At 43.8% G+C, this 20975-nt stretch overlaps 1 protein-coding gene across 4 annotated transcripts in view; it reads right to left on the bottom strand.

Moving 5' to 3' along the window:
• The window catches only part of ACHE (acetylcholinesterase (Yt blood group)), a 177524-nt gene that overhangs the window by 61670 nt on the left and 94879 nt on the right, over window positions 1-20975 (bottom strand). Inside the window, exon 1 of one of the 4 annotated variants that reach the window (XM_073622840.1) lies at window positions 16349-16506. The exons of 1 other annotated variant lie outside the window; for it this stretch is intronic. The gene's annotated coding sequence lies outside the window, so the exon portion shown is untranslated. Of the gene's footprint in view, window positions 1-16348; window positions 16510-20975 lie in introns of those variants that run through there. 2 more of the 4 variants (XM_073622844.1, XM_073622845.1) reach the window with 2 other exon arrangements.

Consider the following 20975-nt stretch of genomic DNA (forward strand, 5'->3'; position numbering starts at 1 on the left):
GCCTATCTATAATTTCTTAAGGGCCTAAAATGGCAGGATAGTACAAATACCCCCCAAACGACTCCTTTCTGAAAAAGTAGACAGTCCAAGGTATTTAATAAGAGGCACTGAGTTTTTTGAAGCTGTACATTGTCACAGTTTTTTTGGAAAATGAAACCAAATCAAATGCGTTTTTCACAAAGCTGTAAAAGTTGTAACTTTAACAAATAGTTTCTCACACACAGTATGGACACATACAGTGCCTTGCAAAAGTATTCACTCCCCGTTGGCTTTTTACCTATTTTGTTACATTACAGCCTTTAGTTCAACTTTTTTTTAATCTTAATTATATGTGATGGATTAGAACACAATAGTCTAATATATACATAAAGCAATTTTTCAGAAATAAAAAACCTAATAATTCGCATGTGTGTATGTATTCACCCCCTTTGTTATGAAGCCCATAAAAATCTCTGGTGCAGCCAATTACCTTCAGAAGTCACATAATTAGTGAAATGATGTCCACCTGTGTGCAATCTAAGTGTCACATGATCTGTCATTACATATACACACCTTGTTGAAAGGCCCCAGAGGCTGCAACACCTAAGCAAGAGGCACCACTAACTAAACACTGCCATGAAGACCAAGGAACTCTCCAAACAAGTAAGGGACAATGTTGTTGAGAAGTACAAGTCAGGGTTAGGTTATAAAAAAAAATAATATCCAAATCTTTGATGATCCCTAGGAGCACCATCAAATCTATCATAACCAAATGGAAAGAACATGGCACAACAGCAAACCTGCCAAGAGACGGCCACACACCAAAACTCACGGACCGGGCAAGGAGGGCATTAGAGAGGCAGCACAGAGACCTAAGGTAACCCTGGAGGAGCTGCAGAGTTCCACAGCAGAGACTGGAGTATCTGTACATAGGAAGACAATAAGCCGTATGCTCCATAGAGTTGGGCTTTATAGCAGAGTGGCCAGAAGAAAGCCATTACTTTCAGTAAAAAACAAAATGGCACATTTTGAGTTTGCGAAAAGGCACGTGGGAGACTCCCAAAATGTATGGAGGAAGGTGCTCTGGTCTGATGAGACTAAAATTTAACTTTTTGGCCATCAAAGAAAATGCTATGTCTGGCACAAACCCAACACATCACCCAAAGAACACCATCCCCACAGTGAAACATGGTGGTGGCAGCATCATGCTGTGGGGATGTTTTTCAGCAGTCAGGAGTGGGAAACTGGTCAGAGTTGAGGGAGATGGATTGTGCTAAATACAGGGATATTCTTGAGCAAAACCTGTACCACTCTGTGTGTGATTTGAGGCTAGGATGGAGGTTTACCTTCCAGCAGGACAATGACCCCAAACACACTGCTAAAGCAACACTTGAGTGGTTTAAGGGGAAACCTGTAAATGTGTTGGAATGGCCTAGTCAAAGCCCAGACCTCAATCCAATAGAAAATCTGTGGTCAGACCTAAAGATTGCTGTTCACAAGCGCAAACCATATAACCTGAAGGAGCTGGAGCAGTTTTGCAAGGAGGAATGAGCAAAAATCCCAGTGGTAAGATGTGGCAAGCTCATAGAGACTTATCCAAAGTGACTTGGAGCTGTGATAGCCGCAAAAAAGGTGGCTCTACAAAGTATTGACTTTAGGGGGGTGAATAGTTATGCACATTGACTTTTTCTGTTATTTTGTCCTATTTGTTGTTTGCTTCACAATAAAAAACAAAAAAAAAAAAAAACATCTTCAAAGTTATGGGCATGTTCTGTAAATTAAATTATGCAAATCTTCAAACAATCCATGTTAATTCCAGGTTGTGAGGCAACAAACATGAAAAATTCCAAGGGGGCAAATACTTTTGCAAGGCACTGTACATCAAGTTACACACCAAAACACATTCTACTATGCCTCTTGAGTATGGGGATACCACACGTGGGAGACTTACATCCTAGACGCATAGAGGGGTTCAAAATCCAAGGAGCACCTTCAGGCATTCCAGGGGCAGAAATTACATATCTAACTTCCTGACAATCTATCACATGGAGGCCCTGGAGCACCACGACAATGGAAACACCTACAAAATGACCCAGTTTTGAAAAGCAAAAACACTCCCGAGGTATTTTCTGAAAGGCATAGGGAGACCTTTAAAAATACAATTTTTGCCACAAGTTTTTGGAAAATGTAATAAAGAAAATGAATAATTTGTTTTTTTTAACACAAAGTTGTCAATAAGAAGATATTTTTAACAATAAAAAGGGTCAATCAACCCAAATCTGTTATTTTTAATCAGACCTCCAGCCTTCCCTTCAGTCTCACAATGTGCATTAGAAGCTGCAACAAATCAGATAGAACCCACCCCATCCTAGATCAGGGGCAAGAAACCTGGGGCCCCCCAGCTGTTGCAGAACTACAAGTCCCATCATGCCTCTGGGAGTAATTGTAACTGCCAGCCTTGCAATGCCTCATGGGAAATGTAGTTCCACAACAGCTGGAGGGTTCAAGGTTGTCTACCCCTGGCCTAGATGGAGGATGTCCAGTATCATCTAGCTCCTTCCTCCCCAACCTGACTGTCCCTGGCCGCCTACCCCTTTCACTCATTAGATTTTAGGTCTCTCAATCATGAAGGTTCAGCATCAAATATGGGCGTTACCATGCAAATACAGCCTACCGAGACTGCTCACTCCTCCAGACTGACATTCCCCCCCACAATCAAGGCATTTTTTCCCCATTTGTATAACTCCACCCAAGAGCCAGCCCACTGCTTGCATCAGGACTGAGAGCTCATGAGCAGAGCACTGCGGCAGGGTCCTGTGAGGTTTTCAGGAAGCTATGTACAGCCCCTTGCAGGTCCTTACCTCCAGCCATGATCTGCCAGCATTGCATAGAGAAGCACAGAGACACAGTGACTATGTAACAGGGTCTAAAATAAGGCATGTAATGAAAAAACAAAAAAGTTTTTTTTTTTTTACAATTTCATCAGCATGTTGAGGGAGGGGAGAACCAGGTAAGAAAGGAAAAAAAAAAAAAAAAAAGGGAAGAAGACAGACAGACTTAACGCCGGCTCTTTTCAATAGGTGGAGGCTCTGCTTCTGCCCTCCTGGGAGTTGTCTGGCCGCCCCCCCCCCCCCCATTGCAGTATCCATCATAGAAGTTAAACAAATCCATCAGCGATGGGGGTTGTACGGGGCATAAGTGAAACTTTTTGCACCTGGCTGAGAATAGCCTGTGACTGGCATTTTAGACCAAACTGGGATCAGATCCTGGGTTGAACAGCTGGACCAGTATAGAGTCTGCACTACACAAACCTCAGACTGTCCGGTAGAATTCTCCAGCATCTACCAAACAAGAGATATCAGTTTTGGGTGGACTTCCTTAAAGTCTTTTGGTCATTCCAAGTTACTCTAAAGGGTGACATAGGAACCCTTTCACTATAATGGGATTACTTGTCATGCTCCATCAGTGCAATGCATAGAACAGGACAAGGGACTGAAGGAGTTCCAACATTGCCCAACGCTGTCATTTCTGTCCACCCTCTATAAATCACCGACACCTGCCAAGGTAATGCCACCCAAAACAAACAATCTGTTTAACAGCCCGCCGCTGTCACCACATCCACAATACACTTGTCACTTGTCCCAGCACCCAACTCCCTTCTAATCCACACGCCATTCAGGGCTCAAAACCACATCCTGCATCACCCTGACAGTACAGCCACCTCCACCCAAAACACCGACCACTGAAATCACTGCCGCCCTTCTGCATATCCTTTGCTTCAAACCAGGTCCTGGATGTTCCAGACTTGCCATCAGTGTTGTACAGGCTCCTCTCTCTCCTGTACTGGAAACTGCTTACTCAAGTTTTCACTGCACACTGTAAGCCTCCCACAGTGTGCATTAGAAGCTGCAGCAAGTCAGTTAAGACCCTGCCTCAATGCCTGGCCGGAGGACATCCAGCTTTTTCCTCCCCAGCCCGACTGTCCCAACCCTGCCCCTTTTATTCATTGGAGTTCAGTTCTTGTAATCATGGAGTGGGGAGGGGGCGGCATTAAAAGCTGTCAATTTACAAGTCTGCATTAATGAATTCGGGTCATAAAAAACAATATAGCTGAGCTCCAGTAGTGACTTAGGCATCAGTCTACTGCAGACAGGAGGAAGCATTTCCTCAGTCTCTTCTTTAAGGCTACATTCACATAGCCGAAAAGCAGCAGCAGGGGGCGACCACCACAGACCGTGTGCATCCAGGGTCATCATTTCTGTGGAGCTCTGGCCATTACCATATCTGCCAATGGATTCAACCCCCCCCCCCCGCCCCCTAACCGTTACTCCTTTTGGCTGCAGAGGCAGGGGGTATACACATTCTGCACCAGGACTTCTACACTATACCCGTCACCTCTGGCAGATGTAGCACCCACTGAGCATTACCCATTCAAGTCAAAAGGGCTGCTCTGCAAGCACCCCACAACCATGTTGCAGCATCCTCACTTCCTGCCAAATGGTCCCTGAAGAGAGATCCAAACACGGATCACTCTTCAGAGACCAAAGCAAGTATAAATGAGCCCTTTACAGTGATCAGACTGCAACATTATAACTGTAGCAAGGTCAGCGGTAGGGCTGGTGCAAGGATTTTTGACACCCTGGGCGAAACCTCATTTTGCTGCACCCCCCCTGGCTCGACCCACTTTGTCCTGCCCATATATACCTCACCTTTTTAATGAAGCGCCCATCAAATGCAGCCCACCAAATGCAGCCTCACCAGCGCCCATCAAATGCAGCCTCACCAGGGCCCATCAATAAATGTTTGCTTGCTTCGATTCATTCGGTCCACTGCCACCACTGCGCCTCTGACACTATGTGCGAACGGTGCAGCGGCTGCCTGCTGACGCCAAGACTTAGTTGCTTGTTGCAGAGAGAAGAGGGTAGGAACACCAGTGGCTGGGCGCCCCTAAGCAGCAGTGTGCCCTAGGCAGCTGTCTAGGTTGCTTAGTGGTAGCACCAGCCTGGTCAGAGGCTGCAACAGGGGATAACCTGCGTCAGACATTTGCAAATGCTGCCAAGAACAGAAGAGGTACCAGTACTTCTAGGATTGTTTTAGCCACCTCAAGTACATTTGTAACTCTGGATGATGTCCGAACAAAGCTGGTTCCGTCTATCTGAAGAGAAAAGCAAAAGAAAGCATGCTCATGGGGGGGGGGGGGGGGGGGGAGCATTATGATCTCAGTAAGAGGTCCTGAATACCTGGAAGGATTACATTAAACACATTAGTTTTTATGCACTTAAAGCGGTTGTAAACCTCAGACATGAAATATGAACAAAGCATATCCCTCTATAATGTGTACTTGTCTCAATCCAGAGCATTAGTGTAATTTGTCTGCTGCTTCCTATCTGCACCGTTTTCTTCTGACAAGTTTTCCTGACATCAAGATATCAAAACGTGACAGAGGAGGGAACTCCAGCACACAGCCTCTGATTGACAGTCTCAGCTCTGTTACTGTGTGGGTGTGTGAAAGGGGGGGGATGTGCCCCTTTCCCTCCAATCAGCTCTCAGTGCTCTCCTCACTGAGCTCTGCAGAGTGCAATTTCAACTCTCCGTCCCCTGATTTCTGACAGCTCAGGCAAGCTTTCTAAAAATTCTCCAAAAAAGGTTTAGAGAAATTTAACGTGCATCCTCACAGGGTGACAATGTAGACACACTAATAACAACATGCCAAAGTCCCGATATAGATTGGAAAAAGCTAATAAAAGAATATTTGCAGAAATGGACTTTATAGGCACACACATACAAGAAAAAAATTAGAATTTTAATTGGATAAAGTTAAAATTGTATTTAACAAAACATAGAACAAAAACACATCATATTCATGCATTAAACACATTTTTATCTTTTATGTGTGTGCCTATAAAGTCCATTTCTGCAAATATTCTTCTATTATCTAAATTCTCCACTTTGAAGGGCTGTAGAGAAGAGAAGACTGTAGATAAAAACAGGTACAACTTATGTAGAAGGCAGAAAAAAAAAAAAAAAGGAGGCGGGGAGGTTGGACTTTAGAGGCACATTGGACAATAATGCAAAGAATATATTTTATTGGTACAAAATACAATCATGCAAGAAAAACAAAACACAATGAGAATTAAAAATCGGGCATGTAGACGGACAAAGGATGATTGGTTTCATCTCTGTATTACCTGAGGCCAATCACTTTACTGGGTATATGGAAAGGTTTACAACCACTTTAACAAGAAAAACATTTTCTGGATGCTAGGAAAAATTTAAAAAAAAGGGATACTAAAGTCTCGTTTTTTTTTTTCTATAAAAACATGTTATACTTACCTCCTCTAGGCTGTGGATTTGCATAGAGCAGCCCAGATCCTTTTCTTAGGTCCCTCGCCGGTGCTCCTGGCCCCTTCCTCCTGCCCCCACAGCAAGCAGTTTGCCGTGGGGGGCACCCGAGAGGCTGTGTGTCCCCATTCAGACCCCGCCCCCTCTCCTCATTGGCTAACTGACTGATTGACAGCAGCATGATCCAATGACGTCACTGCTGTGTCTCAGCCAAATCAGAAGTGAGAGAGAGTCCCGTACGGCTGAGGTACTCGAGCGCACATGGCTGGATCGGAGGGAGCGCAGGTAAGTATTAGGGGGGCTTCTGCACACTTATCTTAATGCATAGAATGTGCATAATGCATAGAAAAACCTTCTGCCTTTACAAACCACTTTAATAGCCATTAAGTCCATTTCAGTGGACACTCTTAAAGCCAGGAAACCTCCATTATCAACTAAAAGTGCTCCAAGGACCCATGTGGACTTCTGTGTTGTGGTAATCCATGTAATGGTTTATGGCCATTTGGTGCCTCTCATTGTGAATAGCAACCCAACACATTAAGGAAACGCATCCGCATAGTAATGCGCCGCAATGTGGGGAGGGTGGGGGGGGGATCAAGATGCTTCCTGGCTGCATTGCATACAAGCCTGAAGGACCAAGTGAGATTTCTCCCCTGGTCACCTGTCATGATGTTCTCATTGATGGATACTCCGTTTATTCTAGCTTATGGAGAATGCAGCAAGGAGGGAGACCCCTTTGTCAAGCAATCCATAACAGAGGCTTTAGGACCCCATACACACACACCATTAGATCTTCTGCAGATTTTTGTCTTCAGATTTACCAAAACCATGTATTGCAAGGGCCTGCCTGATTGCATACAAACTGAAACTCTTATGCCCCGTACACACAATCGGATTTTCCGACAACAAAATGTTGGATGTGAGCTTGTTGGTGGAAAGTCCGACCGTGTGTACGCTCCAGCGAACATTTGTTGTCGGACTTGGCTAGCAGGTTCTTTTCCGCCAACAAATGTTTGTTGTCGGACTTTCCGATCGTGTGTACACAAGTCCAAAAGTTCACGCTCGGAATCGAGTACGAGCCGGAAGCACTCGGTCTTCTAAAACCAGTGTTCGTAATGGAGATATCATGTACGTCTTGTACGTCACTACGTTTGTAATTGTTGGCCAACATTTGTGTGACCGTGTGTATGCAAGACAAGTTTGAGCCAACAACCTTCGGACAGAATTCTACTTTTTTTTTTTTTGTCAGAAAGTCCAATCGTGTGTACGGGGTTTTAAGGTTTGACCTCATATTATATGGTTTTGGTAAATCTGAAGACAAATCTGCAGAAAATCTGTGTATGGGGTCTAAGTGGGCAAAGCTTGGAAATGTGGATGGAACATCTCATCATTGGAATCCCCAAGTCATAAAATAAATCTGTTGGTGCTTCGACTGGCCATCATCCACCCAATTCTTTAAAGTGATTGTAATTTGTACACAATCACCTTGTAAAATAACCCACTCGGGTTAAATAAAAAAAAAAAAAAAAAAAAAAAAGAAAAAGTATTTTTATAAAGAAGTGATCACATTCCCTCTATTCTCAGGTGCATAAGAGCTGGGGGGCAAGAAGCAGCAGCACACGGAGCTTCCCAGTGAATAGCTGAGCAGCGGGGGCGTGTCAGGACAAGTGTGATCATTGGAGGAGAGCACACTGAGTTCCCAGCACATAGAGAACTGACCACACTTTTCTCTCTTGCTTAGTGTGGTTAGTTCTTTTATTTTTTTTAATAGGAAGCCATACAAACAGAACAGGATACTTTCTCATACAAAGTACACGGTACAGCAGCCACATATCAAGAATATGAAGTTTTGATGTAACAAATTCTTGAAGTATTCATTTTTGGTGTAATAACTTTAAAAGGAGCAAAAAGACTACCCTTGTCATCAACAAAACTGACCCTTTAAAGTAAATGTGAACTGAAGAGCTTATAGTCTGCCAAAACCCTGTATATCAAAAAATATATTATACACAGATAAAAAAAAAATAATAGTTACATCTCCGTGCTGCTGAACTCCTGCGACCTCTTTTCAGCACTCCATCTTCATGCGCTCCAGCAATATCCGATCATGACAACAGTGGACCATGCCTGCATAATGCATGTTAAAGGGGGCACTGCCAAGTGACTGACAGGGTGACAACACAGAAGCACAATTGGGAGACGAGGACAAAGCGTTGTCACCCCAAAACAGGAAGTGCATGAAAAACATTTAAAAAAAACTCGCCATGCCGGACCCCATTCATAGGGGGCCATATTTTTGGGATGGTTTGTTCTTCATCTATTCTTGTGAGGTTCCAAAAACAAAATGCCCAGCAGAATAAAAATTGAGACCCACAATGTCAGATAACCTGGAGAGTCCAAATAATTTGTGGGAACCTCACATTGGGGTCTACAGCTTCTCAACCAATACATTGATGATACATTAGTTTTCAACCACGCGGTCATGGCCCACCGCTGGGCAGCGGCCTCCTTCCTCCTAGGCCTCCAGCAAGCTACAGATGCCTAATCTACCACAATGCCTCCCACTATCCCCTAACCTCCCATTATTGCCCACAATGTCCAAGCCCCAAGAATGTCTTCAGCCCCCATAGTGCCACCCCCCCCGGCTGCTGCAGAGCCTTCAGGGCCCCCCCTCCCCTTAGTGCCTCCGACAGTGTCCCAGCATGCCTCCAAGCCCCCTCAGTGCCCTCCCAGCTCCCACAATGCCTCTGCAAAGTCCCAAAATTCTCATTCCCGACAGGGCCACCAAGTCTACTGCATAATCTCGTAACCTCCTCCAGAAACTCCATCCCCACAGTGTCCCAGCTCCAGTACAGCACACCAGTCTTTCAAAACATAGTTTGCATTTCCAAACTTTTATTTTTGGGGGAATGGAAGGTTTTGGTAGAAACTACCAGGCCCTGGTCTCAATAAAATTGGGAACCACTGCTCTATACCAGTGGTCTCCAAACCTGGATATGGCTCTTTGCTTGCTTTTATCCAGCCCTGCACTGTCAGCAACAGTGGGGCATAGTTCCTCCCATTGACCCCAATGATGGTGGGCACTATTTCTCCCCCTAATACCAAAGAGGGGATGCGGTTTACTCCCTTCGACACCAGGACATTTTTTCTTCTCTCGCTGGCCACAGTCCAGGCCCTTCTAAAGTTTGAAGGACAGTAAACTGGCCCTTTGTTTAGAAAGTTTGGAGAGCCCAAACTTTGTAGCTCAAGGTACAATGATACCATACAAGATCTATCCATCTATCTAAATAAAACACACCACACACACACTATTTTTAGGTACACCTTGCTAGTGGCGGGTTGGACACCCTTCAGAACGGCCTCAATTCTTCATGGCATAGATTCAACAAGATGTTGGAAACATTCCTCAGAGGTTTTGGTCCATATTGACATGATGGCATCACATCCATGATGCAAATCTCCCGTTCCACCACATCTCACAGGTGTTCTATTGGATTGAGATCTTGTGTCCGTGGAGGCCATTGGAGTACAGTGACCTTATTGTCATGTTCAAGAAACCAGTGGTGAGATGCTTTGAGCTTTGTGACATGGTGTATTATCCTGCTGGAAGGGGCCATCAGAAGATGGGTACACTGTAGTCATAAAGGGATGGACATGGTCAGCAACAATACTCAGGTGGGCCATGGTGTTTAAACAATGCTCAATTGGTACTAAGGGGCCCAAAGCATGCCAAGAAAATGTCCCCCACACCATTACATCACCACCAGCCTGAACCATTGATACAAGGCAGGATGGACCCATGCTTTCCAGTTTACGCCAAATTCTGACCCTACCATCTGAACGTCGCAGCTGCAAGCAAGACTCATCAGACCAGGCAACATTTTTCCAATCTTCTATTGCACAATTTTGGTGATCCTGAGCGAATTGTAGCCTCAGTTTCTTGTTCTTAACTGACTGGAGTGGCACCCGGTGTGGTCTTCTGCTGCTGTAGCATTTAACAAGTAAAAGACGCAATGCTCAGATACCTCAATATGACAATATATGGTCCATAATAGTCCAGGGAGCAAGTGTCAAGAAAGAAATAGGAGTCTGTCAGGGCTGCCACCAGGGAGACCAGAAGCAAGTTCCAGTAAAACTAGGGGAAAAAAACAAACACACACGAAAAGGTCTCTCTCGGGGTCTCTATCTATCTATCTATCTATCTATCTAGTGTGAGAGTCCCGATCACTATGAAAATGGGGTTAAAGTGGACACAGAGTATGCACATTTGCTTGGTGCAAGGCTACAGAGCATAAATGTGGACTGGAGAAAACTGCATTCGCAGCTTTCTCCAGGTTTTGGTATTCGGTCATGGGACTCTGTAGTTTGGAGATTCCATAGTGTCTTAGGTGGGATGAAATCCCCAGTCCTGGGTCCAGATTTTGAGATCCACCAGCATTTTGACTGGTCAGGTGTATGTTGGGCTATTTGTAGACACCTGACCATAGTTCTGGGCTCCACCCTCCCGAGGAGTCCAGGCAAGCAAGGGAGAAGTGTGCATGTCTGCACAGGTCTGTTGGAGTAGACAGAGGGTCCAAGCCTGTGGGCTGGAAAAGAGTGCTGAGGTACTGGGTTTACAGGAACTCTGTTATAGAGCCGAGAGGGCTGAAGCATAAGTCTGAGCAGCAGGGCTGCTAAAGAGAGCCAGGTGGCTTGGTATTTTTGATTGAACTTACATTGTTGCTGTGGAAAGCTGAAACCCCTGTGTGGGCAACACTTCTGTTATCGGACATTTTCTTTCTTTAATAAAAGAGGGCCTACAAGCCCTTAAAACTGCATATCTGGTGTGGACTCAGCTCACTGGTAAGCTCTACCTTTAAGCTAAACCAACCCCCGATGTTCCTATATCTATATATAACAATTATAAAAACAATATCCACGCACATGCAAAGAGGTTGAGTTTGGGTGCATCTCTGGGCTGAGGAGGTGGGACTACAGTGAGTCCGCTTCTGACTTGAAAGATGCAGCACATCGAAACCCAGAGAAGGTGAGGTGGGAATCACAGAAAGTCCGCTTTGCAGGGTATAGATTCCAGGGAGGATTCGGGTAGTAGGATTAGGAGGCTGCTGCTGTAGCCCATCTGCTTCAAGGTTAGATGTGTTGTGCGTTCAGAGATGGTATTCTGCATACCTTGGTTGTAACGAGTAGTTATTTGAGTTACTGTTGCCTTTCTATCATTTCGAACCAGTCTGCTCATTCTCCTCTGACATCAACAAGGCATTTTCCTCCATGCAACTGCCGCTCTCTGGCCATTTTCTCTTTTTCAGACCATTCTCTGTAAACCTGAGAGATGGTTGTGCATGAAAATCCCAGCAGATCAGCCATTTTTGAAATACTCAAACCAGCTCGTCTGGCACCAACAATCATGCCACGTTCAAAGTCAACTTAAATCCCCTCTTTCTTCCTCATTTTGGTGCTCGGTTTGAATTACAGAAAGTTGTCTTCGCCACGTCTAGATGCCCAAATGCATAGAGTTGCTGCCATGTGATTGGCCGATTAGCAATTTCCGTTACCCAGAAATTGAACAGGTGTACCCAATAAAGTGGTTGGTGACTGTGTATAATAATATTTTATTATATTATATATTAAATTATATTAGAACACATACACACACAATGCAGTTCCAGCTTTTTTGCTGTTCGATTGGGACTGGGGGTACATTGAAGGAGTGTCAGCTTCTGGGGTGTTGCTGCACCCATAAAGAGGAATGGGTCACCTCCAACTTCCTACTTTATCCATGGGCATTGCTAGCATGGGGCACATGTCCCTCATCTCCTGCTGGGTGCCCAGGTTCTCGGTGCTGAAATGCAATTTTGTGTTCCCTGCAGCTCACATACAGACCTAAGATTGATTGCATGTCTAGGATCAAGCGCCAAGGGAAGCTCTACTAGGCTCCTCCTCGGCTCTAATGTGTCATATAGGAGAAGCCTGGGGAGGAAAGACATTCCCCGTTTTTCTGCTACGCTGTAGATGGAGGTGCCCCAAGTCTTTCACAATCCTAGCAATGCCCCCTGGCTATATCTAGGCCCCATGCTGGAAGCTCAGATAATTTACAAATAAAAAAGGAGCTTGGTACAACAACGTGGCTTCACTTGTATTTGCACAGGTATGTAACCAAAACCTATTTTTAACCAAAACCTCAAAAAGTTTTTTGTGCTCACCATCTGGGAGGGTGCACCAGGAAATCTTTGCATTATATACTTCATAGCAACATAACCCATATTAAAATGCCATATCAAGATATATCATATCCAGAGGAGCAGAAGAGATAACAGATCCTCGCTCAAATGGAATTACGCAATCATGAAAAGCTAAATTTAAGTGGATTTCATCTACACAAGCAATTGGGTGAACTTGTCTACAAATTTGGAGGAAAGCTCTTCAGCTCCTTAAGCAATGCCCTCCAATTCAACGTACCCACTGAATCAAGGTCTCAAGTCAAACACTGCACATCAACATTCTCCAGCAGACTGTAAATCAATGTCACATCCACCCAACCATTGCTCCTCAACTTACGACTCAGCAACAAATTGTATTCTAGTGCCACATCAATCTAAAAACAATGCACTCCGCTAACACACTATCAATGCTTTAAGTCAAACATTGCACAACATACGCTATGCCAGCACACTGCATATCAAGGTTGTATCCACCCAACCATTGCTCCTCAACTTGCGTCTCAGCAACAAAATTGTATTTTGGTGCCACATATAAAAAACACTGCACCCCACACTGTACCCACACACCATATCAGTGCTACAAATCAAACATTGCACATCGACATACTCCCTACCAGCACACTGAACATCAATGTCGTGTCCACCCAACCATTGCTACTCAAATTTATATCTCAACTAATTAGATATCCTATATTTTGCACCTACACATTGGGGTTGATTTACCAAAACTGAAGTGTCCAAAATCTGGTGCAGCTCTGCATAGAGACCAATCAGCTTCCAGGTTGTGTCGTCAAAGCTTAAAAGGGGTTGTAAAGGTTTGTGTTCTTTCACCTTAACGCATTAAGATGAAAAAACGCCTGGCAGTCACCAGCCCCCCCGTTTCACTTACCTGTACCTTCATTTATTTGGCGGGGACGCGCTGTCTCTCTCCACGGACTCCCGGCTCTTGATTGGATAGATTGATGGCAGCGCAGCCACTGGCTCCCGCTGCTTTCAATCAAATCCAATGACGAGGGTGCCGGGGGGCAGGGCCGAGTCCTGCATTCGGCCTCTATGGACGCCGAATGCTGGACTCGGGAGCACGCCTGCAAGGTAATCCCCTGGGAGAGCTCTTCTCCTAGGGGGTTATCTGATGCAGGGAGGAGCCGTGAGAACCGCCGAGGGACCCCAGAAGAGCGGGTTCGGGGCCACTCTGTGCAAAATGAGCTGCACAGTGGGAGGCAAGTATGATACGTTTGTCATTTTAAAAAAAATACAAAATAAAATTACCCTTACAATCACTTTAAATGAACAATCTGAAGTTAGAAGACGATTGGCTACCATGCACAGCTGCACCAGATTTTGCAATTCTACATCCATTCAAGGAAAGTAATGCACTACAGAGTGCCAAAACTATATATAAAGGTCATGCCATTCCAAGCATTGCAACTCTGTGTACTCTACACAAAACACATTTGCCACAAATCAAAATGCTGCAACTAAACATATTTGCGCCCAAACCGTGCAGATAAGTGCCATTAGATGCAGGACATTGTGTAGATCCTTATCCTAATCCAAAGCATCATACCAAAATGCAGCAGATGAAATTTTGCAAGTCATTGACTTCTACTCAAAACACACAAGCATGTACATTGACACATTCTCCGAAAAAAAAAAAAAAAAAAAACACAACACACACACACACACACACACAGCAGCATGGCCCACTCTTCCAAAAATAAAGAAAATTCAGGAGCAAATGAGATGGAAATACAATTCCATACCGTACCATATTTTTCCTTCTCTGCATGGGTTAATTCTTTTAACACATTGTTTGCTCTGATCACCTCCACGCCCACTCCTCTTAGGTGTGTGAAAGCTTTAGAGGACTACACTTGATTGCAATCTGGATTAGATACGAATGGTCAGGTAACCAATGGTTTGTGTATAAAAGACAGATTGGGGTCGGTGGTCCTACAGCTATGACTAGGTGCCACTAACCGTGCGAACGGTGTGAAACGCGTCAGCTATCATCTGTACCTCTGTTGGTGTATGGACTAAGATTTTATTAATAAAGGCATTATATTATAATAAAGGCAATCTATTAGATTGTAAGCTCTTCTGAGCAGGGCCCTTTTAATCCTCTTGTATTATAACTGTATTGTCTCCCTTTTATATTGTAAAGCGCTGTGTAAAACTGTTGGCGCTATATAAATCCTGAAATATTATTATTATTATTATTATTATATTGTGGCCGTCCCATTTAATTTCTCTTGTCTATTGCCTTTGCTGAGCTGGCACCCTTCATCTCCTGAACACAAGGATGGTGTGAACATGGGGTCCTCATCACCTGGAGCGGTAATTTCTTTAGACAATTCCATACAGATTTTGTAGAAAATGGAAAAAAAAAAAAAAAAAAAAAAGAAGATACAAAGTTTGGTTTGATACAGTGTTAACAGCTGGGTGAAGCTGCGTTGATATGAGATTTGGTGTTGAGTCCCTTAAGATGTAAGGTTTTGGTTGATATGGCACAATACAATACCACATTAACTCAACTTTGCAGAGGATTTGTATTTTAAACTAAAACCATCTAAATTATTATCACAACAAGCCAAAAACTGAAACTTTAATTTTTTTTTTTTAACTAAAGCACGGCTCATAAATGCCACCTCAACTAAAAATATTAGATCTTGCCAAGACACGGTTTACCGAAAAACACATCAATTAAAATATTGTAGATCAACACAAAGTATTCCCAAAATAAATGGCATCTCTCAAAGGCCTCCAGCAACACCAACATAATTCAACCTCATTCCTCATGGTTGCACTGCATATTACAGCCACATCAATCCTAGAACCGTGCTCTAAAAAAACATTGCGTATCAAAGCTACAGAAAAACTGAAAATCTCCTAATTCCTTGACCATCCACGGGGACCTTTTTTTATCCTATTAGAGATAACCTTTATATTGCTATTTTGCGGTTTACAAAAGTTCCCAATAATTATATAGTTATTGGGAATTTTTGTAAACTGTGAAAATCAATAAAAAGGGTAAAAAAAAAAAAAAAAAAAAACAAAGATATTGTGGATGATGAATTTGTAAGGGTTTTGTCCTGTTGATGGTCATACAATGTTAAGTTGACACATTGATGGAAACCCTAACCCCAGTTTAAATCTTGATGGATCGCCTCCTAATTCCATACTGAAAAATTGCAAATGGTTTAAACATGGCAAGCTACACCAGCCTAAAAATTGCAACCCAGGACATTAAGTATTGCATAACAGAGCAGTAACAACCCAGAATTGCACTTTCTCATTAGCATTCAACGATCTAACCTTTAAACATACAGCTACAATTTTCAACCCAAGCAATCTCTGTCATCTCAATTATCTGACGACGGTTACTTTCTTCAGCACTGTCAGCTCCTATCCAACTCATAGCTCTGCGTTTGTCTTCGGATTCTCCCTTTTCATAGACTATGCATACAGCTTCTATCCCCTTATGTTTCCAGCAACTACCACCCCCCCCCCCCCCACCCCCCACCCCATGCCCAGCTGTGCACACACCTACACATACCCACACAAACACAAGGCACCCCAGTGCAATCTGGGCTTGCGCAGACAGACAGATGGCAACCCAATCTGCAATGCCAATAGATGCAAACATTTTGTTGTGTATACAGAAAGAGGAAAATCATGACAGGGGGAGCTGTCAATCACCCAGAATTCCTGCAATTCAGAGAATGCATGCAGCACTCAGACACTTACACACCACACTACACCCTGCACATAGACATGCAATGCCCTGGAAGGGTCACAGAAGCCCTTACCTGAGACAATCTGAACAGATCTTGCCTGTGTGAGATCCTCTACCTCTGCATTCACTCTCTCTCTCTGTCTGCCTGTCCCTCCCTCTGCTTATCTCAATGTCTCTCACTCTCTCCAGCCAGTGGCCACTCCTTCTCCTCCTCTCCCAGCCACAGGATCTCCCTCCCAGCTGCAGAGCAGAAGACAGGACCAGAGACAGCTCCTTTAATGACAGCATGAGATGGATAGGGGGAAACCAGAGACAGGTCCTAGATAGACATGGCGAGATAGGTCTAGGGCAAGAGAGAACACTCCCTTGAAGAAAGCTAGAGATGGGTAGGGGGATCAGACACAAGTCCTAGACAACCAAGATCAGATGTGTATAGAAGAGAGACCGCTCCCTCAAAGACAGTATGAGACTGCTATGGGGAACCAGAGACAAGTCCTAGATAGACAGGATGAAGTGGGTATAGAAAGCAACTCCCTTAAAGACAGCATGAGATGGACACAGGGAACCAGAGATGGGTCCTAGATAGGACAGAATGAGATGGGTATAAAGGCAAAAAAGAGACCACTCCCTTGAAGATACCATAGGACAGATATGGGGAACCAGAGACTAGTCCTAGACAGACAAGATGAGATGGGTATAAAGCAAGGGTGACCGCTCCCTTGAGAGCAGTACAAAACAGATATGGGGAACCATAGAGGAGTCCTAGGCAGACCATAGGAGATTGGTAAAAAAAAAAAATATATATAATCTAATATAATGCATGAGACAATAAGGGGAAGCAAAGCTAAATCCTGGTTAGACAAGATGAGTATACAGCAAGAGAGACCGCTCCCTTCAAGACAATCTGAGACAGATATGGGAGAACCAGAAACAAGTCCTAGACAGACAAGATGAGACGTTATAAAGCAAGAGAGAGAGACGGCTCCCTTGAGAATAGTACAAAACAGATATGAGGAACCAGGGACAAGTCCAAGACAGACAAGATAAAGTGGATATAGAAAAAAAAAAAAAAAAAAAAACTCCCTCAGATGGGTATAGGGCAAAAAAGAGACCACTCCCTTGAAGACAGCATAAAACAGATATAGGGAACCAGAGACAAGTCCTAGACAGACAAGATGAGATGGGTATAAAAACGAGAGAGAGACCGCTCCCTTGAGAACAGTACTAAACACATATGGGGAACCAGAGAGGAGTCCTAGACAGACCATATGAGATGGGTATAAAAGAAGACAAACAGCTCCTTCAAAGACAGCATTAGAGAGATATGGGAGAACCAGAGACAAGTCCTAGACAGACAAGATGAGATGGGTATACAGCAAGAGAGACCAATATGGGGAACCAGACAGGAGTCCTAGACAGACCGGAGGAAATGGATAAAGGAAACAAAAAGATCTCCTAAAAGACAACATGAGATTGACTCAGAGAAGCAGAGACAAGGCCTAGATAGGACAGGATGAGACGGGTATAGGACAAGAGGGACCGCTCCCTTGAAGATAGCAATAGATGGGGGGGGTTTAAAGACAAGACCTAGATAGACAAAAATAAATGAGTATAGAGCAAGAGACCTCCTCCTCAAAGACAGTATGAGACAGAACTAGAACTAGAGACAAGTCCTAGACAGACCCTATGAGATGGGTATAGAAGACAGACAGCTCCTTCAAAAAAAAAAAAAAAAATGCATGAGAGACATATGGGAAAACAGAGACAACTCCTAGAAAGGCAAGATTAGATAGGTATAGAACAAACAGACAGCTCCTTCGAAATGCAGAAGAGAAACACAAAAAAAAAAAAACAGACCGGTTCTAGATAGAGGGCATGAGACAACTATAGGGCAACCAGGACCTATACAGACCAGATGAGAGATTTTGAAAAACACAGACAGCGAGATATAGACACAGGGAACCAGAGACAGGTTCTAGATAGCCAGGATGAGACAACTATAGGCGAATAGAAGAAGCTCACTAAGGTTGTGATGGTCATCAAGAGACAGCTCCCAGACATAAAAAGATGGGTATAGGGCAACAGACAGCTCTCTCAAAAACTGTTACAAGGATCAAAAGACAGGTCCTAGACAGACCAGACGGGATAGATATTGGGAAACACAGTAAACTCCTTCAAGACAGCAGGAGATTGACAGGGAAGCAGAGATGGGTTCTACATAGACAGTATGAGGCAACTATAGGGCAACCTGGACTTTATGGTTGCAAGGGTCAAGAGGTCCCAGACCGACCAGGCGAGATAAAGATTATAAAAAAACGCAGTCAACTCCTTATAGACAGCAAGAGATGGACACAGGGATCCAGAGGCAGGTTCTAGATAGGATGAAAGAACTATAGACCAGATAAGACCACTATAAGTCAACAGACAAGCTCACCAAGTTTGCAAAGCTTACAAGAATCGAGACCTGGACAGACAGAAGATGATGGGTATAGGGTAAAAGACAGCTCTCTCCAAGATTTACAGTATGTGACTGATATGGAAAACCATAGACAGGATGAGATAGGTATAGGGCAAGGAGACTGATCCCTGAACGACAGCTTTAGACAGATGGGGATCTATAGACAGTCATAGACAGATAAGATGGATGCTGAAAAGAACAGACAGCAAGAGACTTACACAGCAAACCAAAGATGGGTTAAACAGGTTGACTATGCAAGCGGTGTGCTGTGATGCCATGTTCCTAGATAGATAGGATGAGACAACTATAGGCTCACAGACAGCTCACTATGGTTGTGATGGTTGCCAGGATGAAGAGACGGGTCCTAGACAGACCAGATAAGATAGATTTTGAAAAACAGATAACAAGAGATGGACACAGGGAACCAGAGACAGGTTCTAGATAACCTATAGTTGTCTCATTCTGGCTAATAGAAACAGCTCACTAAGGTTGTGATGGTTATCAAGAGAAATCCCAGAGAGATAGGAAAAGGATGTTTATAAGGCAACAGACAGCTCTCTAAGACTGTTATGAAACAAATGATGAACCAGAGACAGGTTCCAGAAGATAGGCAAGGAGGAGTATAGAACAAGAGACCGCTCCCTCAAAAAGATAGCATAGCACAAATATAGAGAGACCAGGCAGACAAGATAAGGTGTGTATAGAAAAACAGACCGCTCCCTCAGATGGCAGGAGAGACAGCAAACCAGATTCAGTCTATCTAGAACCTATACTGTAACAACTAGTGGCCACCAAGACAGCTTACCAAGGTTGTGATAGTTACAAAAATCAAGAGACAGGTCCTAGACAGGCAAGAGGAGACGGATATTGAAAAACAGCAAAAGACGACAATGGGGAACTAGAGAGACAGGTTCTAGATAAACGATATACAGTATGAGACAACTATACAGCAACAAAGACAGGGTCCTCAAAAACAGCACAAGAGTAATGAGAGTAGCCACAGACAAGTTCTAGCTAGACAAGATGAGTAAAGAAAAAACACAGACACTTTCCTCAAGAGATGGACAAAGGGTACAATGGAAAGGTTCTCAGTAGACAGGATGAGACAACTATAGGGCAATAGAGGCAGCTAAGGTTGTAATGGATACAAGGATCATGAAACTGGTCATGGACAAAATAAGATGGGTATTTAAAAACAAAAGCAGCATTCTCAAACACAGCAAGAGATGGACACAGGGAACCAGAAACAGGTTCTAGAAACATAGGACAAGATAACTATAGGGTAACATTGCAATACATGTTTAAGCTGACCAACTGCAAAGTAATACCTCCCTACCCAGTCTCTAATACTGGTCAGAGAGAGGGATTACTTTAACGCAGTTGGCCAGCTTAAACATGTTCCTCATCACATCTGACCATTTGAGGAAGCCTATTAAGCAATATAGACCTCTTCAGGGTCTTGGCGCTCTGGTGAGTATCTGTATGGTGTAGGGGAGAGCACATCACGTTCTTGTGTTCTTTTGTGGTCACTTTCATGGACTGGCACTTTTGTTGTTTACTGGATTAATATGTGTAAAGTGTTGATGCATATTGTATTTAGTATGGCTCAGTTTTTCATATTTATTTTTAGCTGCCGATGATGTAGTGTGGAGCATGCCAGGTGTGATGTAGATTGTCCCAAAGCCTCCTGGAACATATGATGCGAGTATCCCAGGATAATGAGGGCATTAGAGGGTTTTACATTATTGCCTAGGCAATAAAGGAGGAAGTGCAGGGCCAGACACATAAAAAGGAACGGGTTGGGGGGGTATATTAGTAGAAAGTGGTTGGAGCCCAACACCACCTTTTACTATAAAACAGAGAACCACAGAATGTTTCATACAATAGATGCCCCTCTTTGCATATATGCCAACTGTCCTGGGCCATTTCCCGAGATTACAGTATCAAAACTATTTAAGTTACTGCACATACACACTAACACAAAGAGGATTTAATTGTGGGGATGGGGTCACAAGTTGATGATCCCCACATATTTACTGCTTTGGTAGGACCACCCCCCCCCCCCCCCATGATGGGCAGTCCCAACATATTTAGGAGGCTGTGTCTGGACAGGACAAGACCATAAAAAAGGGTGCGATTTGGCCACAGCCACCAGAAAAGTGGACAAACTGCTAATTTTGAGTTAACAGTGTCTCAGGATCAGGGACCACAATGTTGGCAAGCATGCATTCACTTAGAGTTG

This window comes from Aquarana catesbeiana, linkage group LG03 (genome assembly GCF_042186555.1).
Source record: "Aquarana catesbeiana isolate 2022-GZ linkage group LG03, ASM4218655v1, whole genome shotgun sequence".
Lineage (NCBI taxonomy): Eukaryota > Metazoa > Chordata > Amphibia > Anura > Ranidae > Aquarana > Aquarana catesbeiana.